Genomic DNA, 26754 nt, shown 5'->3' on the forward strand with positions numbered 1-26754 from the left:
AAAAAAGCAATTTCTTGTTAAATAGGAACCTTGAGCTCACAAATAATTTGAGCGTTTGACGCTCCAGTTTATCATACAGTCACCTTTGAGTTGCGCACGGTAGAACGAACGACTTTACAAGACATCAGACAGTTCTATTTCTTTTCGCGCTTATCGTCTGCTGCCGCGCGTGCGCGCTAGGTATATTCCGCGTGTATGGTGTAATAGGTCGGAAGTGAACCAGTCTGTAGTTACAGGTATGTACGTTAGGGGCGTTGGTGCATAGGTGCGCTCTCTAGGTTTAGGCACATCATGTAATAAGGGCTTAACACATCGTCATACTACAAACTACTACTTGGAGCCCTCAAGCGGCAGACGGCTGCAAATATGTAGACATGAAAAATAAAGATGTAGAATGTTAATAACGTTTGTTATATTCAAAAAGTTTTCAGATTTTTCACATAAAGAATTTGGAGGAATTACTTTTTAGCAACCCGTAGTACTAATGACACTATGGAATACAAAATAAAGACCTTATTTCTATTTTGAAACCGAAACTTCTATTGTTGCTAAATGTCTTTTGTAGTAACTCTTCCTTGCTTTTAGGTTTTGTTTTGGAGCGACTACGGGCGATTGAACTGTTCACAATTGATGTGACAATTACAATTTTACTGGCAGTAAATTCAGTATAAAACGTGTAACGATCACCGTTAACAACGATTTTACACGAAACTTATTCGATAAACGACAAAGAACGAAATAGATGGTATGAGCAACGATATACTTTTTCACGGTAGATGATTTTATGTTTCATTGCTCGTGCTCTCCAGAACAGTGCTGTATATAAGCATCAGATTTCACTTTAATTAAGAAACTACGGAATATCTTCTTGAGATTAAGTCATTTACAAGAGAAACGCGGCTCTGTGCATTCACATAGCGAGACAGCACAGTGGCTATGGCACTGGACTCATATAGTGGTTCAAATCCCTGTCTGGTCATACAGATTTAAGCTTTCCGTCGCTCCCCTAAATCGCCCACAGCAAATGCCGGGATCGTTTCTTTAAAGAGGACGCGACTGATTTCTTTCCCTAGTTCTAACTTGCGCTCCGACTGTAGTCACTCGTCGTCGATGGGGCGTTACAAGGCTAATCTTCCTCGATTCCTACGCTGTGAGAAATGAAATTATATCTCGATTGACTACTTCGAATTTACCGACATTGTGATAGTCACTACCTCAACTAAATACTTAAAAATTTCATTTCACCTACGGGTCCCTATAATTTTTCTAGCAGCGTTCTAGCTTTTTTATCAATCTCCTCAGGATAAAAACTTCGCACTTAATTGTACACAGACATAAATGAAATTGATTACACCGTGAACATCTTGACCGAGCGCTACCAAGCATGCTATGGTATTTCCAAAGTGGTTCAAATGGCTCTGAGCACTATTGGACTTAGCATCTGAAGTCATCAGTCACCTAGAACTTAGAACTACTTAAACCTAACTAACCTAAGGACATCACACACATCCATGCCCGAGGCAGGATTCGAACCTGCGACCGTAGCGGTCGCGTGGTTCCAGACTGTCGCGCCTAGAACCGCTCGGCCACTCCGGCCGGCGGTATTTCCATGTCTTCCGGATATGTTGATTAAAATTTCACCCTTCTGTGAGCTCATTTTCAACGAAGAAAAAAGCCATTCGTACAGAGGAAATGGTGAGAGTACATAATGGCTATTAGGTATTTCTAACGCAACTGAAAGTTTTCAAGTGGAAATAGGAGTAATCCTACGGACTCGGAAAACATCGTTCTTGTGAAACACAACTAGCTCTTTATTTGCAAGAACGAATGAATGCTATCTACAAGGGATCTCAAACTGATTCTATATTTTTAGATTTCCAGAAGGCGTTTTGCTAGCGTTTCTCACGAGAGACCACATAGAATAGACGGTGGACTTCGAGTAAGTTCACAGAAGGGCAACTCGCTCTGAATTATCGCGAAATAGGGGGGAGAGTGGGACGGACATGTTAAGTGAGTTGGCGATCAATACAATAAAGAGCATTTTTCGTTGTGGAGAGAGCTTTACATTAATTTTCAATCACCTGATTTCCCATTCAATGTGAAAACATTTTCTTGTCACCAACCTACATGGCGAGAAATCATCGTAATAAAATGAGATAAATCAAAGCTATTGCGGATATATTTCAGTGTTCTTTCTCCCATGCGCTGTTAGTGTGTGAAACGGCAGAGAAATAGTCTGGAGGTGGTTCAAAGAACCCCCTGACGAGTACTTCAGTGTCCATTGCAGAATAGTCATGTAGATGTAGATCGCAGTATACAATGCATGTGAACGTGCCAACTTATCGCCTCTTTAGGAGCTTGAGAAAAGACTAATCACTGGCATGAAAAAAATGGGAGCGTCATACCGACAGATGGTACAGACAGTTGGTTGTAACGCGGCGACTGCAGAACAAGTGACAACGGGATAGACTTAGGACAACAGATTGGCAAGAACAGTAGGCCTGGGTCCTTTCAGAGGGACTATACCAGTAGAACAACTTAGGACTGTTCGGTTGACTCTAAAGAATAAATGGATGACGACAGCGGAAATCCCAGCAGAGGCTACAGGCAGACACCACGAACCCTCGGAAATACGTAGGTAACCGGACGCTGGGTTGAGATTTCGAGCTGATATGCGTCGTTCACCGCTTAAACTATACAAGAGCGACTTGGGGAGAGCACAGCCGTAGTCACAAGAGCATTGTATCACTCTGTGATATTTAGCAATGAGTCTCGGTTCCGTTTGTGGCGGTCAGATCGACGCCAACGTGTCCGTAGACGACCTAGTGAAATCTCACAGGTGGCAGGGATTGGGTACTACAACAGGACTGATTTGGTAACTGTGTAAAAGAGGTTGAATGCTTGTCAGTATGTAGCAAAATGACGCATTCCGTTGTCGCGCCTTCGTGACTTTGGTATCAGACAGTGTATTCTAGCAGGGTTACAACAGACAACCCCTCCCCCCACCTGCAGTTCACACCACAAACGAACGTCGTGTGGTGTCTATCGATCCTTGACTGACACACTTGTCCCCCAGTTGGGGCACTCAAAACTGTGGCCCCACTGCGTTAATCGTCGCCTAACAGAAGACCGTAAAGGTCGACGACGGACCATCTGTGCGGAACAGTTTGCGCGTTACGAGGTTGATCGTGAGAATATTTTGTCGAACATCGTCACAGCCGATGAACCAAGGGTTCATCACTTCTAACAGCAGAGAAAACGGACAACCACAGAGTGGCGCCTCATCACCTTTCCTCCAAGAAAAAGTTCAAAGCCACACCCTCAGTCAGCAAAGTCATGGCGACGGTCTTCTGGGACTCTGAGGAGGTTATTCTGTTTAATGTCCTGCCTCATAGTGCAAAGATGAACTCTGAAGCGTACTGTGTTGCCTCGAGGAAACAGAAGAAATGTTGCCACAAAAATGCAAATGAACTACTCCTCCATGACTGGGTAAAGCCTCACGCAAGTCTGCGCATCCGAGGGGAGCTGACAAAACTTCATTGGACTGTTCTTCCTCATTCAGCCTACACCGCGGATCTCGCTTCTTCCAATTTCCAACTGTTTGGCCCCATGAAGGAAGCACTCCGCGGGATGGTGATTGATGCAGCAATACGCTGGCTCCGACGAGTACCACGAGGGCCTACAGCCCCTTTCAGTACGGTAGTTTACGGCCGTCACATTGAAAGGACTTTCTGATTAAAAATAAGTTTTTGTAGCCAATAGACTAGGGAATAATTTGGTGTATTGCAATCCTGAATAAAACCGAACTGCTTTCAGAACAGAAAAAAATTGCATTACTTATCGGACGCTGCACGTACAAAAATGTATTCGTGCGCATGACGGTCACATCTTGTACTAATGTTCTTGACGGACATCACTTCTGAATGGTGAACTTCTCCATTAAGTTAGATTAAAATTGGAAAGGTACTTCATGGTGTAATACTTTTCTTTTCCGTCCGCGTATGTATCAGTACTTCGAAAAGAGTTCTTGCGGAGCCTTTTGGAAGGCAATTAAATTGTGTGCTTTACTCCAGCTGCATTGCATATAATTTGTACCAAGGCGAACCAGCATTTAAATAAGAACAAGGTGTAGTAATGGAGGCTCGTGCGAAACTCATCTTGCTCTTTTTTCACATGATATACTGCGAACTATGGATGAGGGGCAACAGCAGATTTCATATTTCTAGATTTGACATGGTGAAAGCGTTTGACATGGTGCCCCACTGCGGGCTGTTAGCATATGGGACAGGTTTACATATATATGATTGTCTCGAATACTTCGTAAGTTATAGAACACAGTATGTTGTCCTCGACGGCGAGTGTTCATAGAAAGAAGGGAATCGTCGGAGTCCCCCAGGGAAGTGTGACATGGCGATTATTTACGTGTAAATGATCTGGCAGACAGGGTGGGCAGCAATCTGCGATTGTTTGGTGATGATTCAGAGGTGTACGGTAATGTGTCACAACTGAGTGACTGTATGATGATGCGATACGACTATGATGAATATAGCAGGTAGCTCTAAATGTAGGAAAGTGTTTAATGTGGATGAGTAGGAAAAAGAAACCCGTAACGTGTGGATACAGCATCAGCAGTGTCCTGCTTTACAAAGACACGTCATTTAAATATTGGGTCGTAACACTGCAAAGCGATGTGAAATGGAACAAGCATGTAAGGATTGTACACGGAAGGAGAATTGTCGACTTCGGCTTATTGGGACAATTCTAGGAAAGTTTGGCCCATCTGTAAAGAAGACTCCGTATGGGACACTAGTCTGACATATTTTCTTGACTACTGCTCAAGTGATTGGGATCACATTAGAGGAAGACATCGAAGCAATTCAGAGGCGGGCTATTACGAGGGCAGTTCAATAAGTAATGCAACACATTTCTTTTCTTGGCCAATTTTGGTTGAAAAAACCGGAAATTTCTTGTGGAATATTTTCAAGCATTCCCGCTTCGTCTCATATAGTTTCATTGACTTCCGACAGGTGGCAGCGCTGTACGGAGCTGTTAAAATGGCGTCTGTAACGGATGTGCGTTGCAAACAACGGGCAGTGATCGAGTTTCTTTTGGCGGAAAACCAGGACATCTCAGATATTCATAGGCGCTTGCAGAATGTCTACGGTGATCTGGCAGTGGACAAAAGCACGGCGAGTCGTTGGGCAAAGCGTGTGTCATCATCGCCGCAAGGTCAAGCAAGACTTGTCTGATCTCCGGCGTGCGGGCCGGCCGTGCACAGCTGTGACTCCTGCAATGGCGTAGCGTGCGAACACACTCGTTCGAGATGATCGACGGATCACCATCAAACAACTCAGTGCTCAACTTGACATCTCTGTTGGTAGTGCTGTCACAATTGTTCACCAGTTGGAATATTCAAAGGTTTGTTCCCGCTGGGTCCCTCGTTGTCTAACAGAACACCATAAAGAGCAAAGGAGAAGCATCTGTGCGGAATTGCTTGCTCGTCAATTGGCTGAGGGTGACAATTTCTTGTCAAAGATTGTTACAGGCGATGAAACATGGGTTCATCACTTCGAACCTGAAACAAAACGGCAATCAATGGAGTGGCGCCACACCCACTTCCCTACCAAGAAAAAGTTTAAAGCCATACCCTCAGCCGGTAAAGTCATGATTACAGTCTTCTGGGACGCTGAAGGGGTTATTCTGTTCGATGTCCTTCCCCATGGTCAAACGATCAACTCTGAAGTGTATTGTGCTACTCTTCAGAAATTGAAGAAACGACTTCAGCGTGTTCGTAGGTACAAAAATCTGAACGAACTTCTCCTTCTTCATGACAACGCAAGATCTCACACAAGTCTTAGCACCCGAATGGAGCTCACAAAACTTCAGTGGACTGTTCTTCCTCATGCACCCTACAGCCCCGATCTCGCACCGTCGGATTTCCATATGTTTGGCCCAATGAAGGACGCAATCCGTGGGAGGCACTACGCAGATGATGAAGAAGTTATTGATGCAGTACGACGTTGGCTCCGACATCGACCAGTGGAATGGTACCGTGCAGGCATACAGGTCCTCATTTCAAGGTGGCGTAAGGCCGTAGCATTGAATGGAGATTACGTTGAAAAATAGTGTTGTTTAGCTAAAAGATTGGGGAATAACCTGGTGTATTTCAATGCTGAATAAAACAACCCCTGTTTCAGAAAAAAAATGTGTTGCATTACTTATTGAACTGCCCTCGTAGATTTGTTACTGGTAGGTTCGAACAACACGCAAGTTACTGAGATGCTTTGGAAACCCAAATGGGAATCCCTGAAGGGAACGCGACGTTCTTTTCGAGGAACACTACTGAGAAAATTTTGAGAACCAGCATTTGATGCTGACTGCAGAACGATTCCGCTGCCTCCAATATACAATGCGTGTAAGGGCAACCAAGATGAGATACTAGAAACCCTTGCTCTATTTGCGAGTAGAACAGGAAAGAAAATGCCTAGTAGTGGTACGGGGTACCATCCGCCACGCGCCGGACGGTGGACCGCGGAGTATGTATATATAGATGTAGATATAACAGAGGAGAGGAAACCAAGCATGCGGCAGGACTGGGCGGTAGAGAGTTGGAAGAATGCGGCCAGGCGGAGTGTGGGAACGACGCGTCTGCGGCGCGAGGCAGCGGCGTGGAACTGCGGCCGCGGCAGAGGATGCGGCGCGCCCGGCCACCGGCCGCAGCCACGAAGGCCGCCACAGCCGCGGCTGCAGACGTGACCGGCCGACCGCTTCCGCTGCTGGTCCCGACGGCCCGGGATTACCCCGCTGCTCGCGCTAGCTGCAGCGTCATCATTAAGAGGGCCACTGTCTTCTCTGGAAGCGGTGCCACTGTTCCGCACCACTCGCTTACGCGACAGGAACAGCTGACTTGCCCAGCACGTCACAGGACCTCATCACGCTAAATCCCTCTTACACGTCACTGGAGAATCTCCCAGATGGGATCTGCCTAATAGGGCGTGTGTTTGTCTGTGTGTTTGTCTGGTTGCATCTGCATCTGTTTCCCATGACTCACTTTGCTCCAACTCGGTTAGCGATACTATTTAGGGATGATGGTACACAACGAATCACTTTAATATTTCCATCTACATTTACACTATCTAGTCAATAGTATTCGGACACCCATCAGTGGACATTAATAAGGGGTTTGTCCATCGTTCGCCTTTATAACGGCTTGAACTGTACTGGGGACACTTTCAATAAGCTGTCTGAATGTCTGTGTAGCAATGGCAGCCCGTCCTTAAGGAAAAACCGAAATCACGTAAGGTATAATCCGTTCATCATAAGAATAAACCTGATGTAAACAAACACAAACGCGACGATTGGTCAGAAGCCGCAGCACACGTACACTGGTGTTGTTACGCTATTGAAAGTAGGCCCTATGCATTAGATATCTTATTACTAAGTTACGTTAAATGAAACTTTAAGATATTCAAATTTATTAATATCCATCAACGTTTTTCTTAATCACCCTTTACCTACGTAGTTTTTATTTTAAAAATCGTGTACAGTCACAGTCTCTGCAGCGTTGTGCTGCGATTGTCGCGCTGTTAGTGCGCAGCATAAAAATGGCTGAGGTTGTTTTCTGTTCCGTAGTGAAACACGCGCTTGGAACACTGTTAAAGACGCCGGAAGTGGCCGAGCGGTTTTAGGCGCTACAGTCTGGAACCGCGCGAGCGCTACGGTCGCAGGTTCGAATCCTGCCTGGGGCATGGATGTGTGTGATGTCCTTACGTTAGTTAGGTTTAAGTAGTTCTAAGTTCTAGCGGACTGATGACCTCAGAAGTTTAGTCCCATAGTGCTCAGAGCCATCTGACTTTGAACACTGTTAAAAAGTGCCGAGAAATAAGCTATTCTCAATGTTTTTCATAAATTTACGGAGATAATTGGCTTTGAAGTTTTCCCAAGCGTTTATACACAGCAGTTAATATACAAACTCACGAAAAATGTAGCGCAGTCGTAGCGTAATGGAATGTGAACCACCCACGGTTATTTGTGCGTTGGTTCAAATGTCTGTAGTGTCTTTTTGTTTCCTCGTTTAATTTGAAATACCTACATCTCGTAATTATAAAACTCGTCATCATTTTTATGAATAATGCATGTCTTCTTATTTCTAATTATATATTGGATGTGAAATTCCTGTTTCCATTTCAAATGTAAATTCTTAATTATCGGTGTTTTATGAAAGACTGTTCATAAATGTTGTTTAAATTAAGAAAAGATAACAATTTAATTTTTTAAAGCAAAAATGAAAAACCAAATCCTTTTTATTTGGACTATGTCCATTGTTTTATACCACAGAAGTACCTAAGTATCGTAGAAACACGAAAAACTATAATTTTCACAGCATCTAGCACATCATACAAATGCTGCATTTTTGTGTTTGCTTCTGTACCATTACAATGTGAATCCAACACTACTGATCTGGAGCTAAACTGCGGGATTTGGCCCGAGAAGTAACAAGACTGTTAAGCTGTCAGAAGTACTGGAACAAACGCACGCAGCTTTTTCACGCGTCACTGCCGAACGCTGACGGGATATAGAACGATCTTGTTATAAAAAAGAAGACAAAATGCAGCGCCTGGTTGACTTCGTAGATTCTGTTGTTGATAGGCTCGTTATCAACGTAGCATATGACACTTCCAGAACTGAAATGTATTTCTCGTATTCGGATAAGGAAGGGGTTAAGAGATTACCAGACAACTGACTGTAAGTAATACCTTCAGTGGCTTCAGCATTTAACCATACCGTGAAATCCTTCAATACTCTCTTACGTTACACACAGCTAATGCAGAAAAATTACCCTGTGGTCATGTCATGAATTTATATCATTTTTGTTTTTAATTACAATAGTACGTTAGCTAAAAACGATAACGTGTTGTGCGGTTTTCGTCTAGTCGTCTAAGGAGCGTATTGTGGGAGATTCGCAGTGTATTATTTCATTCTGCTTAAACATTAAATGACATTCGAACTGTATTGCTCCTCTGCTCGCCTCTTTTTACGTGTGAACTGCAGATGGCCACGTCAGTGCAGGCTAGCTGTACCAGGTCCAAGTTAAAGGCGCAGGTATAGCTGTTGTCCCTTATTATCGCTAAGTCAATGTGCGCGTAATGCACAACACAAAACGTACCCTTATTATCGTACTTGATAGTATCCGGGACAGCTTGGCTGCAGTCCTACGTGAAACGGAAATCCAATGAGGTTCCAGCAAACGCGGAAGAATACATTGTCCGATGTTTACATCAGGTTTATTCTTATGATGAGCGGATTATAGCACTGTTCTTGTCAGCCTTAACCAAATACAAACCCTTCCATCGGATTGCCACAGGTCATAGCGTGGTTTGATACTCCAAATCACACGTTTCCAGTCTCACCCACTGTCCAGAGGCGTCACTCTTGTGCCACCTCAAGCATCACTAGCATTGACTACAGAAACGTGTGGCTTATGAGGAGATGCTCGACCATTCTTTTTAACTACACACGAGCAGTCATTGTGCTAGCCGGACAGCTGATAGTGCAGTGGGACTCACGAGTGATTCCTTCCGCTGATCTCACGGATTGTTTACAACCACGATCCGCAATGGCCGGCGGGCCCTGCCCGTCAGTACATAAAAGCCTGTCAGGTCTTAATGTAGCTCTTGTCATGTCTCCACGTTTTCGCTTCACAGTCACATCGACAGTCAATTTGCGTAGCTTTAGGAGGGTTGAAATGTTTGTGATGGATTTGTTACATAGCTGACATACAACGGCTAGTCACTGAGCTCCCCTGACCGACCCATTCTTCCTTTATTGCTTCTCTCCTAAAAAAACTCCTCCCGAACAGGCCATGAACGCCCAACGGTACCGACCGGCCGCCGTGTCATCCTCAGCCCATAGAAGTCACTGGGTGCGGATATGGAGGGGCATGTGCTCAGCATACCGCTCTCCCGGCCGTATGTCAGTATCCGAGTTCGGAGCCGCTACTTCTCATTCAAGTAGCTCCTCAGTTTGCCTCACAATGGCTGAGTGCACCCCGCTTGCCAACAGCGCTCGGCAGACGGGATGGTCATCCATCCAAGTGCTAGCCCAGCCTGACAGCGCTTAACTTCGGTGATCTGACGGGAACCAGGGTTACCACTGCGGCAAAGCCGTTGGCACAGCTTCTCTGCTGACAACACAATAATCCCCGATCTCCTTTTATGCTGGAGGGTCCGCCTTTCGTGGTATACAGTGGTGAATTCCGTATTACACAGGGATGTCCGTAAGCTTTTGATCACATTGTGTACACAGGCACACATATATTCTGCAATCCACTATACAGTGCGCGCTGAAAAATACAAAGTTTGCGGTTTTCTGTACTTTTCCATTATCGTGTTGAGGAACAATCTATATTCCTCTGCATGCGGCATCAGCACACTAATCGTGCTCTCGTGATCCGTTCGCGAGGTAAAAAACGGTGCTAGCTGGATTGTCGCACAGTCTTTCTGGTATACCAGGTCTCTAAATTTACCAAACAAGGTTTCGCGAGAACAACGTCATGTTTCTCCCAAAAATTCCCATTCAAGTTCCTCGAACGTACTTCTAACGCTTTCCTGTGAGTTATACATGTTACGCTCCATGCAACGCGTCTGTGATGCTCTGCGCTTTTTCATAACTCTTACCGCATATCCAAAACTTTTAGCTAGACTTTACATGTTTGCGTATTTCGTTTCTCTTTTCAGTACTCACCCTAAACATTTAAACGATGAGATGTGCTTCATATGTATGCCACTAATCTTATATCAGATACTCTCTGGTTGTTGTTATCTTGCAGTCATCCACATTTTTCATGGCGCAACAGACGCCCCTGTTTCTATCAAGACAGTGTATATTTATTTTTTCTGTGCCGCTGTTGATGATTTTATACATATATCAACACGTGCCGACACGAGCCGGCTGGATCAGGTTCTTGAGAAGCAAATATTATGAAAACGGCATTCAGATTGGAGATCTACTAACAATTTGTGATGATGTACAACGGATGACCGGCAACGACAGTGAGAAACTACCACACGGACCAGAAGGGGCACGTCTTGCACACTGCTTGTACACGCGTACCATCTAATAGGTACATTACTGTCTCAGAAAAGCTTGCCATGTGTTTGTTGCTCATTTCTGTCATCAATGTTATTAAAACAGCACTGATTGCTTTCCCATTTTCTTCAAAGACGCAATATTCCAAAGCAATGCAAATTTTACGAAGCAATGCAAATTACTTTTTTAAAAAAAAAAAGGTTTATTTAAAAACAAAAAGAATTCGCACTGCTGGCATGGCTAATTAATATTCTGGTATTTTTATCGGTTATTAGAAAGAGTAAAAACACCCGTTATAACAAGAGAGTAAAAAAATACTGAAAAATGGCGGTTACTCAGAACTAAAATGGTGCTCTCGATTTTCACTGGGCGATTTTTCCCATCCCTATGGCGAACACAAATTACGCGACGTGCTGTTTCAATTGTGAACGTTTACTGGCGGACCAGGAGTAATAGTGTGTACCGCTCCACCACCAAATCAATATAAACAAGGGTCGCCAATCTCGCTTTGACCCACGAGGCATGGGCAAACTTCTCACTACTTTAATATCAGTATCACAGTCCTGTAGCAATCCAAGACTCACGGATCCGCAGGAGACTTGCCTATACCGTACCGGCTCCTGATTTGCACCACTGCTATAGAACTCGTACTTGCTGTATTAACCGACGTTTCGAGAGAGCGTGAAATGTGTGTTTTCTGGGTCATATTGTCTGTTATGAGTTCTGTGTGTTGCGTTAGAAGGTAAGAGGCAACATACTGTTTTATTTATGGGTGAATATACACGAAATAACCCAAGTTTTCAAAAAATCATGAACGTGTATTCGTTGTTGTTCATTTGTAGGAAACTGACAAAGAGAAAATGATGAGGTTTCCTATAATGTATCACTGTAAATTTCCTATACTGTACCGGCACAATTTAAGAAGCTTGCTCGCATTGTGAGCTTACAAAAATGTGTTTAGCATTATTAGCGCGCTATAATGTTTACAAGTGATGTGAATTTTTTAATGCGATCTTTATCCAAAAACATTAATTAAGTAATTATTTTCTATTGTAGAATGGCAAAGGAAAGTCATTATGGAAGGGGAGCAGAGATGAATTTCATTTAGCTGCACCAGTAAATCTAATTGAAGACCGTGCATTAAGTTAGCGTCTACATATGTACAATGTCCCTAAGCCAACAATTAAGAAGCATTACCAAAATAAAAACAAAAACGCAAACAGGGATATAAAATTTTTTATCTGCAGTAAAGCATTTTCTAGCGAAGTTTAAATCGAATTGGAAGAGCATATTCCTATATCAGGAGTAGGTTTAATAATGAATAAAAAAATAGGAGTGCGGGTTAGCTACTACAAACAGCATAGTGAACGCATTATTGTGGCCAAGATAGACACAAAGCCCATGCCTACTACAGTAGTACAAGTTTATATGCCAACTAGCTCTGCAGATGATGAAGAAATAGATTAAATGTATGACGAGATAAAAGAAATTATTCAGGTAGTGAAGGGAGACGAAAATTTAATAGTGATGGGTGACTGGAATTCGTCAGTAGGAAAAGGGAGAGAAGGAAACATAGTAGGTGAATATGGATTGGGGGGAAGGAATGAAAGAGGAAGCCGCCTTGTAGAATTTTGCACAGAGCATAACTTAATCATAGCTAACACTTGGCTCAAGAATCATGAAAGGAGGCTGTATACATGGAAGAAGCCTGGAGATACTGACAGGTTTCAGATAGATTATATAATGGTAAGACAGAGATTTAGGAACCAGGTTTTAAATTGTAAGACATTTCCAGGGGCAGATGTGGACTCTGATCACAATCTATTGGTTATGAACTGCAGATTGAAACTGAAGAAACTGCAAAAAGGTGGGAATTTAAGGAGATGGGACCTGGATAAACTGAAAGAACCAGAGGTTGTAGAGAGTTTCAAGGAGAGCATTAGGGAACAATTGACAGGAATGGGGGAAAGAAATACAGTAGAAGAAGAATGGGTAGCTCTGAGGGATGAAGTGGTGAAGGCAGCAGACGATCAAGTAGGTAAAAAGACGCGGGCTAATAGAAATCCTTGGGTAACAGAAGAAATATTGAATTTAATTGATGAAAGGAGAAAATATAAAAATGCAGTAAATGAAGCAGGCAAACGGGAATATAAACGTCTCAAAAATGAAATCGACAGGAAGTGCAAAATGGCTAAGCAGGGATGGCTAGAGGACAAATGTAAGGATGTAGAGGCTTGTCTCACTAGGGGTAAGACAGATACTGCCAACAGGAAAATTAAAGAGACCTATGGAGAGAAGAGAACCACTTGTATGAATATCAAGAGCTCAGATGGCAACCCAGTTCTAAGCAAAGAAGGGAAAGCAGAAAGGTGGAAGGAGTATATAGAGGGTTTATACAAGGGCGATGTACTTGAGGACAATATTATGGAAATGGAAGAGGATGTAGATGAAGATGAAATGGGAGATAAGATACTGCGTGAAGAGTTTGACAGAGCACTGAAAGACCTGAGTCAAAACAAGGCCCCGCGAGTAGACAACATTCCATTAGAACTACTGATGGCCTCAGGAGAGCCAGTCATGACAAAACTATACCATCTGGTGAGCACGATGTATGAGACAGGCGAAATACCCTCAGACTTCAAGAAGAATATAATAATTCCAATCCCAAAGAAAGCAGGTGTTGACAGATGTGAAAGTTACCGAACTATCCGTTTAATAAGTCACAGCTGCAAAATACTAACGCGAATTCTTTACAGACGAATGGAAAAACTGGTAGAAGCCGACCTCGGGGAAGATCAGTTTGGATTCCGTAGAAATGTTGGAACACGTGAGGCAATACTGACCTTACGACTTATCTTGGAAGAAAGATTAAGAAAAGGCAAACCTACGTTTCTAGCATTTGTAGACTTAGAGAAAGCTTTTGACGATGTTGACTGGAATACTCTCTTTCAAATTCTGAAGGTGGCAGGGGTAAAATACAGGGAGCGAAAGGCTATTTACAATTTGTACGGAAACCAGATGGCAGTTATAAGAGTCGAGGGGCATGAAAGGGAAGCAGTGGTTGGGAAAGGAGTGAGACAGGGTTGTAGCCTCTCCCAGATGTTATTCAATCTGTATATTGAGCAAGCAGTAAAGGAAACAAAAGAAAAATTCGGAGTAGGTATTAAAATTCATGGAGAAGAAGTAAAAACTTTGAGGTTCGCCGATGACATTGTAATTCTGTCAGAGACAGCAAAGGACTTGGAAGAGCAGTTGAACGGAATGGACAGTGTCTTGAAAGGAGGATATAAGATGAACATCAACAAAAGCAAAACGAGGATAATGGAATGTAGTCAAATTAAGTCGGGTGATGCTGAGGGAATTAGATTAGGAAATGAGACACTTAAGGTAGTAAAGGAGTTTTGCTATTTAGGGAGTAAAATAACCGATGATGGTCGAAGTAGAGAGGATATAAAATGTAGACTGGCAATGGCAAGGAAAGCGTTTCTCAAGAAGAGAAATTTGTTAACATCGAATATAGATTTAGGTGTCAGGAAGTCGTTTCTGAAAGTATTTGTATGGAGTGTAGCCATGTATGGAAGTGAGACATGGACGATAACTAGTTTGGACAAGAAGAGAATAGAAGCTTTCGAAATGTGGTGCTACAGAAGAATGCTGAAGATAAGGTGGGTAGATCACGTAACTAATGAGGAGGTATTGAATAGGATTGGGGAGAAGAGAAGTTTGTGGCTCAACTTGACTAGAAGAAGGGATCGGTTGGTAGGACATGTTCTGAGGCATCGAGGGATCACAAATTTAGCATTGGAGGGCAGCGTGGAGGGTAAAAATCGTAGAGGGAGACCAAGAAATCAATACACTAAGCAGATTCAGAAGGATGTAGGTTGCAGTAGGTACTGGGAGATGAAGAAGCTTGCACAGGATAGAGTAGCATGGAGAGCTGCATCAAACCAGTCTCAGGACTGATGACCACAACAACAACAACATTCCTATATCTGAAGAGATGACGTTCGTTTTCAGCGCGTCGGACGTAAGAAAACCTGCTTTTGACATTGCAGAACGAAACGGATTGCTCCATAATTTCAATGCAGGAGAAGCCATGGTAAGCAAAAAGTGGGATGAAGGTTTGCATGCAAGAAACAACGCCGAATCCGAGGGAAATGATGAAAGCTCCATGCAATACTTGAAGGCCTAGTCAAGGAACCAGTGAGCTGACAAGCGGACTACACAAAAAAGCCAACCACGCAAAAGAGAAGAAATTTTGAACTACAGCTCCACCTGTGACACGGAAGTGTTTCGAGACTCTGCGGGGAAGCCACCGCACAGACTCATCCGTAAAACAGAGGAATGGTGTAGCAAATTGTGCAAGGAAGATCGATTGGAATAAATGAACAGCTCCATGAAATTCAAAATGTGGAATCTTGCAAAGTGTGCATGGGTGGGGAAGGGGCAAAATAGTTATATTGCATACCCGCAAATAGTGATGTAAGAACTAAAATATGTAATATTTCCTCAAACTTCGACGACTACTACTCGTATACCTCTTTGCTCAGGGACGTAGTTTATAAGAGTGGTAAAACTGACGCAGCCACTGGTACAGATTAGGAATTCAACTTCCTAATCTGTACCACTTTCAGATTTATTGAAATAGTCAGCAACCAGCTGCGAAGAAGAGATTTTATTTCCTTAATCGGTTTTAGGCGCCTCGTGAACTTCTTCAAAATGTTGTAACAAAAACATACACTGATCAGCCAGAACATTACGACTTCCGATATATATCCGTCCAAGTCATAGTAGCGAGAAATAACTGCTAGTCAGACAGACGCACGGTGCATTTAGTATCGGTGAGCATGTTGGAAGGCGCGAGGTATATCTGAGTTGACCGACGACAGATTGTGATGGCTCGCCGGCCGCAGTGGCGGAGCGGTTCTAGGCGCTACAGTCTGCAACCACGCGACCGCTATGGCCGCAGGTTAGAATCCAGCCTCGGGCATGGATGTATGTGCTGTCTTTCGGTTAGTTAGGTTTAAGTAGTTCTAAGTTCTAGGGGATGATGACCTCCGATGTTGTCCCATAGTGCTCAGAGCAATTTGAACCATTTGTGATGGCTCGGAGACTCGGCACGAGCATTTCGGAAACTGCACTGCTTGTAGGGTATTCGAGGAGTGCTGTGGTAAGCGTCTTCAACACGTGGTGAAACCACGTCCAGACGTCGTGGGCTGGGCAGACTTGTAAAATAGGACATGCGGCGAAACTAACATCAGACTTTAATGCGGGGCAGAGTGCAAGTGTGTCTCAACACACAGTGCACCGAACACTCCTAACGACTGACATCCACAGACGATGATCCATGCATGTGCCGATGTTAACGCGACGATATGGGCAAATACAACTGAAATGGGCACGTGACAATCGGCGCTGGACGTTTGCGGAGTAGCAGAACGTTGCATTGTCTGATGAATCCCGGATACGTTCTTCATCATGCCGATGCGAGGGCCCGAATCCGTCGTCTTCCAGGGGATCTCCTTGACACCTGTACTGCGGGCACCAGTATGGTCTGGGGAACATTAACGTGGGCATCCTTGGAGCCAGTGGAGCTCGTGCAAGGCACCGTGACGGCCAAGGAGTATCCTAAACTGGTTGCAGACCACGTACACCCCTTCATGACGATCATCTTTCCCCAACGGCAGTGGCATTTTTCAGCTCGATAATGCGCCATGTCACAAAGCCAAGAGTGTGAGGGAGTATCTGAGGAACACGCGCGAGTTCCAATTGATGTGCTGGCCCCCAACTCGCCAGACCTAAACCCAGTCGAACCCATCTGGAATGTGATTGAACGTGACGTCAGGGCCCATGGCAGCCCTCCCCGGAATTTCCGGGAATTAGGTGACTTGTGTGTGCAGATGCGGCGCGAACTCCCTCCAGCGACCTACCAAGGTCTCATTGCTTCCATGCGAAGACGCGTCGCTGCTGTTATCCGTGCCAAAGACGGACATACGGCCTATTAGGTGGGTGGCCATAATGTTTTCTGGCTGATCAGTAAACCACAAATAAGTAGAAATTGGATATGAATATTAAAATTTAAGAATAAGATGTTTAAATTTTGTAAAGATAAAAAATGGCACATACTTATACCTATCGCATTATCTTCAAGTGTCAAAAATAAGATGCATGCAGCCTAAAAAATACAAGAGCAATTATATAATACAATAATGAACCCATTAATACATGAAGAGTTTGTAAACGATTACATATGGTTCATAGGACCCGTACAAAAATTATGTAAGGGAGACGAACAACAGTGCACACATCATGCTATAAATAGAGGTAATCAGCCAATGAAATGCATACGTTGAAGTTGGTATCAGGATGGAGGTAAAAGTACGATACAATAAGAAAACATAGCCTTACACAGTTATTGTTGGCATAAGGTTAAACGAAAATGTACGTGCACATAAACAGCATAATAAGTAATATATTTAAAAAATCCCTAATGATAAATAAGTTTATTCCAACGACAAGTGGCGCTACTGTTGGGAAATTTGGGAACTAATCTCCAAACAGCTAAAGTGGCGTCAGTAGCATGCCATCAGGGAAAATTCTCAGCAAAAACGAAGTGCGAAGCAAATTATGGGGCTGGAAACCAACTAGAGTAAATGGAGAGTCAATTCTCAATTACTGTCTAATATTAAAGTGTCGGAAAGTGACAACAGCGGAAAGGAAGCGTGTGTACAATTGAATAGTTCTATTACAGTGAAACAACGAATATATGCAGGTCGAAAGTACTATTCGTGAAAGAATTTTAACTAGCTGCATTCACACCAATTGTATGGTACCGTAAACTTTAGAACACATCGCTGAACTGGTGTTGAGATGTCAGTAAGAAGCTAGTAGGAAAAACGGCCGCGCAAACACAGCGCGAAATGCACTAAGGGGCGAGAAGCATTAACTGGAGTATAAATGGAGAAACTATTCCTAGTCAGTTGCCAAAAGGAGGGGTGAAACATAACAACAGGAGAAAGGAAACATAGGCATTATTGTATACTTTTGTTACAGTGGAATACCAAGTTCAGAAATGTGTACGAAGTCCTAAATACGCTTCGTGAAGTAAATATAACATAAGCTGTGTGAAATAATTACAACAAGTTTGACTATCCGACCGCGAATGACTAAAAGGGCTTATTAACCGTAAACACTGCTTGTAACTATAAAGTAGAGCATCTGTAACTTTAAGAACTTTCTTTAAGTCACTGTTTACATGTAGCAAACCACCTGTAGCAAAAATATAGGTTGTAGACGAATTAGTATCTGCAATAATAAATGGTTAACTACCTGGTAAAGTAAGTGGCTAACCACTTAGAACTTCCAAGATATTCAGAAAATGAAGTGGAGTGGTCTTATTTTTCTCAGAATTTCCATTCTTTAAATCAAATACCAAGAACAACGTCCTACAGAAGAGGATGCATTGTTTAAATAATTTTGTAGCTTCCTGTTTGGGCAGCACTAAATAAAATCTCAAAAGTGGTACAATTTATGCATCTTTCCCCATGTACACGACTAGCAGTTCTACACATCGTCTTTAACTTTAGATAATAACTATTGCCTAAAATCACAACAAAAATGAGAAATTCAGTTGAAAGTCAATAGGCAGAGCGTCACACAAAAACATCACTCAAGTCTCCGCACAGTTCCGCATTCCCGCCTAATGAACAAAAAACCGAGCGCACGGAATGTAAGACAAGCTGAATGAATGGACTGACGAGTTCTTAGCAAACAGAATACATCATGTCATTCTCAGAGGTGAGAAATCTTAAGGCGTAGAAGTAACTTCGGGCGTATCCCAAGAGAGGGTTACAGGACTACCACTTTTCACAACCTACACTGTCTGACTAAAAAAGTGAAGCACCCAGTAGATCATGTCAATGTAACTTCGCCCACGTACACACCGTCGGCGGGAATGTAAATGATTCAGATGCAGTTCTCTGTGGCAGGTAGTGCTTTAGTGTTGTTAGTGTTTAGTGTTGTTACCAGGCCTGGTGGTGTATATACCAGACAAGAATAACGTCAGACGTTGAGTGATGACTGTAGATTAGATAAGATTAAATTAGTACTTGTTCCATAGATCATGAATACGACACTTCGTAACGATGTGGAATGCGTCAGGTTAATAAAAGGTGTCTATACAAGATATTACATTACACAAAATATTACATGACACTTAATATTTTTTGTGGGGGTTGGGGAAATTACCCACTTACTATACCCAAAAACTCATCTAACGAATAGGAGGAGTTGCCATTAAGAAATTATTTTAATTTCCTTTTCTTTTAAATGCTATATGGCTACCTGTCAGACTTTTGATGCCATTAGGTAAGTGACCAAAGACTTTTGTGGCAGCATAATTTACCCCTTCTGAGCCAAAGTTAGATTTAACCTTGAATAGTGAAGATCACCCTTTCTCCTAGTGTTGTAGCCATGTACACTGCTATTACTTTTGAATTCGTTCGGATTGTTAATAACAAATTTCATAAGTGAATATATATATAGAGGCTACAGTGAAGATCTCTAGCTCTTTAAATAAGTGTCTGCAGGATGATCTTGGATGAGCTCCAGCAATTATTCTGATTACACGCTTTTGTGCAATGAACACTCTTTCACTCAATGATGAGTTACCCCAGAATATGATGCTGCCACACGAAAGCAGAGAATGAAAATACACGTGGTAAGCTAATTTACTGAGATGTATATCGCCAAAATTTGCAATGACCCTTATAGCACAAGTAGCTGAACTCAAACGTTTCAGCAGATCTTCAATGTGTTTTTTCCAGTTCAACCCCTCATCAATGCATACCCCTAGAAATTTTGAATATTCTACCTTAGCTACCGATTTCTGATCGAAGTCTATATTTATTAATGGTTTCATTCCATTTACTGTGTGGAACTGTATAATCTGTGTTTTATCAAAGTTTAATGAGAGCCCATTTGCAGAGAACCACTTAATGATTTTCTGAAAAACATCGTTTACAAGTTCACCAGTAAATTCTTGTCTGTTGGATGTGATAGCTATACTTGTATCATCGGCAAAAAGTACCAGCTTTGCATCTTCGTGAAAATAGAATGGCAAGTCATTGATATATATATTAAGAACAGCAGAGGACCCAAGACCGAACCTTGCGGCACCCCATTCTTGATTGTTCTCCAGTTTGAGAAATCACCAGTTTTTTTTTCATATTATGTGAACTGCTTATTTCAACTTTCTGCACTCTTCTAGTTAGGTATGATTTAAACTGTTTGAGCGCTGTACCATTAATACCACAGTACTTGAGCTCATCTAGACACTAGATGCCGCATACTCGTGTGATACTGTTATCAGCTCCTGACAGAGTTTGAAAATGTCCTCAATGTGTGTCTCCATCTGGCCGAATCGTGCAACGTCCAGTGTCCAGATTTATGGGGCATCTGGCTGTGACAGTGGTCCAATGCTGGACTTCATATTTGTCCTCAATGAACCCGTCGACCACATCTGACCACTACAAGGCAGGATCGCCGTGTTGTGTACCAAGCACATCGTAACCATTTCTCATCTGCGCCTCCCATCCGAGAACAAGTAATGGACTCCCTGAAACGTTCTGTGTCATCCCGCACTACTGATCGGACACCAGCAGCAGCCGGAATAGAGAATTATCGTCTCACGCGGAGGCTGCTGTTTATCACTACACCAGAAACGGCTGCGTCTAGAGTGCGGAGGTCACTGGACCGCATGGACTGTTGAATGGCGCCACACCGTTTTCAGCGATGAATCGCGGTTATGCACTTCAATGTATTGTAGAGACAGAGCGGTGTTACTCCTGGCATCATGGTGTGGGGAGTCAGTGAGTATGATTTCAGGCTATAACTGGCAGTGATTGATGGAATTTTCACGGCCCAACGGTGCAACACGGACATCCAGCGTCCTTATGCGTTACCTCTAATGCGACACTATCGTAGTGCCATTTTCCAACACGACAATACTCGTCCCGATTTGACGCTTTTTTCTATGAATTGTCTACGTGATGTTGAGGTACTCCCGTGGCCAACAAGATCCTCAGATCTGTACACGACGGAACATGTGTGGGACCAGATCGGACGTCAACTCCGTCCCAGGGCCAGTAACCAGGGTATCAAGGACCAGATACAACACTTGTGGGCCAGCTAGACTCAGGAGAGGATACAACTGCTTTATGACAACCTACCAATCCGGATCAGTCCTTTTAGCCAGGCCAGTAGGCATCAACTGAACTCTTACTACCAAAGGTTGAAAATACCGCTACAGTTGTAAGGTTCTTTTATTTAGAACACGACCGACTTCGGGATCTTATACGCCAATCTTCAGGTGTTATTAGTTCGTGCTGTGACCCGGAGCGCCGCGGTAACTAGTACAGACAGGATGCGGAATGCCCTGCGCTCGCTGGTAATACACCGCGTCCTGTACTAGTCCACCGGGGTGCTCGGGGTCACAGCAAGAACTAATAACACCTGAAGATCGGCGTATAAGAGCCGAAAACCGGTCGTGTGGCTAGGGTAGACCGTTCGCCTGGTGCAAGTCTTTCGAGTTGACGCCACTTCGGCGACTTGCGTGTCGATGGGGATGAAATGATAATGATAAGAACAACACAACACACAGTCCCTGAGCGGAGAAAATCTCCGACCCAGCCTGGAATCGAACCCAGGCCGTTAGGTATGACATTCCGTCACGCTGACCACTCAGCTACTAGGGGAGGATGTGTTCTAAATAAAAGAACCTTACAATTGTTGCGGTATTTTTCAACCTCTGTTATAACGCTCAGTTGCGGATGTTCCTCCGACAATATTCTTCCTACTACCAAGTTCTTTGCAAATTTGACTATTTTATAATCACTGAAATAACGTCATATATCCACTACACGCACGAAGTTTCTTTTCGTTTCCTCCTACTTTTCTGAGTGCTTCACTTCTTTTGCAGCGCAGTGTATGTAAATGACCTAGGGGATAACTTATACGACACTTTTCGTGAATGATGATGTTTACAGAGAAGTGGTAACGCTTGAAAATTGTAATGCAATGAAGGAAGACTTGCAGAGGAGCGACGCTTGGTGCAGGTAGGCAGTTGGCTCACAACACAAATAAATGCAATCTATTACGCATAAATAGGCAGAAAGACCCATTACTGTATGTTTACAAGAGTGTAGAACAATCAGTCACCTAAAATATCTAGGAGTATCCGTATGGAGTCGTTTAATGGTAGAACGACCACATAAAACTAATTATAGGTAAAGCAGATACAGACAGAGAGATTCATTGCAAGATTCATCAGAAGCTCTAGTCCATTCATATAGAAGTTATCTTACAAAACGTTCGTTCTACCAATATTTGAATATTGCTTGTCGGTCTGGGATTCGTACCTAGCTGGATATGCTAGAGGAAAAAGAGAGGATCCAAAGAAGAGCAGCGCGTTTCGTTACGGGTTCATCTAGTTATCACGGAGAAGCTTGGCCAACCGCATTGGCAGACACGACAAGAGAGGCGTTCTGCACGACGGTGTGGTTTACTGTTGAAATTCCGAGAGCGTACGTACCTGCAAGAGTCAACCAATAAAGTGTTTTATTCTACGTGCATCTCGCGTAAAGACCATGACGCAAAAATCAGACACATTCGAGCACAATCGGAGACTTACCAAAAATTGCTCTTCCCGCGAAACATTCGTGACCAGAACAAGAAAAGGGGAAGTGACAAATGTATAAAAGGGTGATTTTCGGAGTATACATGTAGATACGCCAGAAAATGAGGCACGGATAAACAATTAGTGAATCCTTAAATTACTACGAGAAGGAGATGTACTGCAAGACACTACTAGTGACTGAAGATTGTAAAGCAGAATACCTAGAGTCTTATGTATGCGAGATTACAAGATTACCAGCAGGTAGCAGGATATGGACAGCACCAGGAAACAGCTAAATGACAAATGACGACGCATTTTTTAAAACAGAAATCTTGTTTATCTGGAGCGGCATGAGCACCTTCTTCCCTCAAACGCCAACCGCAGTGGTCGCACGGTTTCCGCATGACCGCGTGTAGCTGATATTACAGGAACTGACGTAACGCGAGAAGAGATATCAGCAACCTGTTTCCTGTGAAGATGTTTTCGTGGAGCTAACTGCGCTAGCCGTTCACGACAGTACAAACACTACAAACGAATGTAAACAGACAGCGCAGCTCAGTAAAATACATTAAAGATGTTAGTGCTATCATATTATCCTAATTTTAGCAAAAAAAGAAGAAGAAATATCGACGTTAAGTTGCAATCAGTCTGTATAGTTCTGTTTTCATAACGAACAACAGATACCCTGGTATTTTTTTCTCCTGGCATAGAGTTTAAAGTTTTACGGTTATTTTTGCTCCTTTTAGGATAGTCGCTGGTGGAATGACAGCAGAGGCACTTAAGATTTACGAGCAGGGTACTCCAAATTTTCCTTTGGAATTATAGTGTTGTCCAACCCAGGAAAAATCCCACTGCAGGCAACATTAAATGTACAATATGGGTACGTCAAGCTGTCGAAGTAACACGGTTAAAATGTCAGAAGATGTCACTTCTACACCATCCTCAGCAACGCACTGTAATGTAGGAACTATTTTTGAATTTTGAGTTGATTTTGGCTTCTTGACGAAATACTTTAATTGTAACACAAAAAAAGTTTTCGGAAATGTTTCACAACTTTTTTTATTTCACACAAGCAACGTTTCGAAATCCAAGGTCATTTCATACTTTTACACTGTTTCAAAACTGTTGTTTATATCTTCTCGTATATTCCGAAAGAAAGAGTCTACAATAACGTCATAAATCCTTGGATAACACGCCAGTTATTGAATCTAACTGATCAAAGGAGAAAATATAAAAATGCACCAAATGAATCACGCGAAAGGGCCTAAAGACGCCTACAAAAGAAGATTGACAGAAAATGTAAAATGGCTAAGCAGATGCAAGACAGGTGCAAGAGTAGAAAATTGCATGAACAGAAGAAAGACTGATGCTGTCTATAAGAAAAAATTTAATTGTTAAGGAAACCTTTGAAGAAAAGAGAATTGTATTAATATCAAGAGCTCAGATGGCAAGCAAGTACTAAGCCAAAAAGAGAAAGATTAAAGATGGAGTAGATATTAAGTATAGAGGATCTGTATAGAGTGATTCCGTGATGATGTTACAAACTTTCAGAGATGATAAGTAAATGTATCAATTTGAGCTAAGAGACCCTGGTCCGGAAACTACCGAGTCGAAATTCATAAGGGAAAATTGTTCCGATACCACTGACAGTGGACTACTTCTACTGCAAGCTATTTACTTTCCATGGAAGGAGGTAGTGTGGATCAAAACAAGAAAATATTGCCTAGCAAACATGTCCTGTAAAGTGCATACCTTAAGAACAATGAGCACTTGTTCAGTAGAAGAGATGTGTTTCACAGTAGCAAAGATGAGCAATTGCTCGTAGCTCTTAAGGTTTCCTACATCCCACGCTCCCTGACATTTTTTCTTGTTATGGCGCATCCTATGTCCTCCGAAAATTTAGAAAGCAAACAGCTTTCAGTAGAAGTAGTCTACTGTCAGATGTATCACAATGATTTTCGCTTTCGACTCGGTCATTTCCCAACCAGGGTCCCTTGCCTCAAATTGCTACACTCACCCTTCTCTATCGTCACTCAAACTTTGTAATACCGTCACGGAATCGCGCTGTATATGACAAACAAACGTGAGGACAATATTATCAAAAGAGAGAAGGAAGAAAGTAAAGATAACATGGGAGGTATAATATCGCGAGAAGAATTTGACAGAGCACTGAAACGGCTGAGTGGAAACAAGCTCCTGGAGAGATCACTGGACGAACATTAACAAATTTAAAGCAAGAGAAAATTGGGATGGGACTAACCGGGAGAAAACAGCGAATGCACGGAGACTTGTTTGTTAAGCGGCTGAGTGTAACAGAAATGAGAAAAATTTCGTCTGTTTGTCACCTGAAGAAAGAAACCTAGTATCTTGTTTCCTTTTTCTTTGAATATTCTGAAAACTACCTTTCAGTGTAGAAGCTAAGAATCTCTTCAGCTCGCGGGGTATCAACCGTCGTCCATCCCATCTCACGCGCCATCCTGAACTGAAAGGGAATATACGTGACTATGTATAAGTTCAAGGGTGGAGGGAAACAACCTGATAATGTCCCCTCGGGGTACGGGATGTCGAACTGAGCAAAGCTTTGGCACATACCAAAGTCTGGAAATGCACAGTTGTAGAGTTACAGCCACAAAACAGCAGGCAAGAAGTCTGGAAATGCACAATTGTGGAGTTACAGCCACAAAACAGCAGCCAATCAGCGGGGAGCGTGCGGTAGTAAATATCCGTGAAGCGCAGAGTGTACAATTTCTGAGGCCGCGACATCATTCGGAATATGACAAGAATTTTCGAGAGGGTTTGCCAGTCATTTCTACAACGATGCCGACTTTGTTGCAGGCAGGAATTGTGAGCATTAAAAAAAAAAAAAAAAAAAAAGTTTCGAGGGAGATGAGTATTTCAAAACTCACTTCTGTTTTCATTTTCACAGTTGTCTTAGTTCTCATTAGCTGGTATGCCGTACTTGTTAAAATGGAAGTTCACTCATGCTTTCTGTACATTAGCAAAAATGAAAACGTGTGGGCTTTTGACATCAGTAAAATTGCAGCTCACAGTAGGTTTACCACATGTCCGATACCTCACTACAATGCTGTTTATATAGTACAACATATTTCTTAACAAATTAATCTCATTGTGGCATAGTTATGGTAGTTGATTTCATAGCCAAGTTTTACGCAATAATCATCATCACAGATAATTTGTGTCTAACTTAACGGGCTACGAATTTGCCTCGTTTTGACGGTTCAGCTGAATTCATTATCTTGAGTTAGTTTATTGAGTAACTGCGCTCTTTACTTTAATAAGTATCAGCGGGGCCAAGTTAGTTTAAATGCACACATTTCGACGCAAGCGATGTTGATAGGCTGTCGCTTTATGGCCGTAGTTCCACAAGGGCGCATTTACGACCTGTGGTTGTCTGTCAAATTTTGCTGCATTCGGTGAACCCTATCCTAGTGTATCCACTCTATTTCACTTCCTGATTGGCTGTCGTTTTCTTCATACTTAATGGATTTGAAGGTCAGTGCCTGGATATAAAAAAACAAAATTTCTGCCATACTGACACAGTTGTCTGTATCTGAATGAGGAGCGTAAAAGTCTTGTAATGATGAACTGTCTGGTTCGAATCTCATTTCTCGCAACGTTGTTCTTACTTTTATTTAAATTTGATATTAACGAATAGAAATATTAATTAACAAGCACCGAACCATAATTTTTACACAAAAATAACGTCTTTTAATGCTAATTACTTACTGCATGAAAATGCCAGAATTCACAGGGATTAAAAATTTTGTACAAAAAATACGAAACGTCATAGAGAAAATAAAATAATTTTTAATTTCCAGAGATTGATTACTCAGGTATATAATTCTTTTTCATTTAACAATAAGACATTTCGCATGTTTATATCAAATTTTAATTTATTTTCGTATCATTAACAATTAAAAATAAAAAGACGCTATTTTTACTAATGAATTATGATTCAATATATGGTTATT

General features: G+C 42.5%; 1 protein-coding gene across 5 annotated transcripts in view; it reads right to left on the reverse strand.

The window, feature by feature from the left end:
• The window catches only part of LOC126092154 (regulator of G-protein signaling loco), a 247546-nt gene that overhangs the window by 95152 nt on the left and 125640 nt on the right, over positions 1 to 26754 (reverse strand). The window lies entirely within an intron of this gene.

This window comes from Schistocerca cancellata, chromosome 1 (genome assembly GCF_023864275.1).
Source record: "Schistocerca cancellata isolate TAMUIC-IGC-003103 chromosome 1, iqSchCanc2.1, whole genome shotgun sequence".
Classification (NCBI taxonomy): Eukaryota; Metazoa; Arthropoda; class Insecta; order Orthoptera; family Acrididae; genus Schistocerca; species Schistocerca cancellata.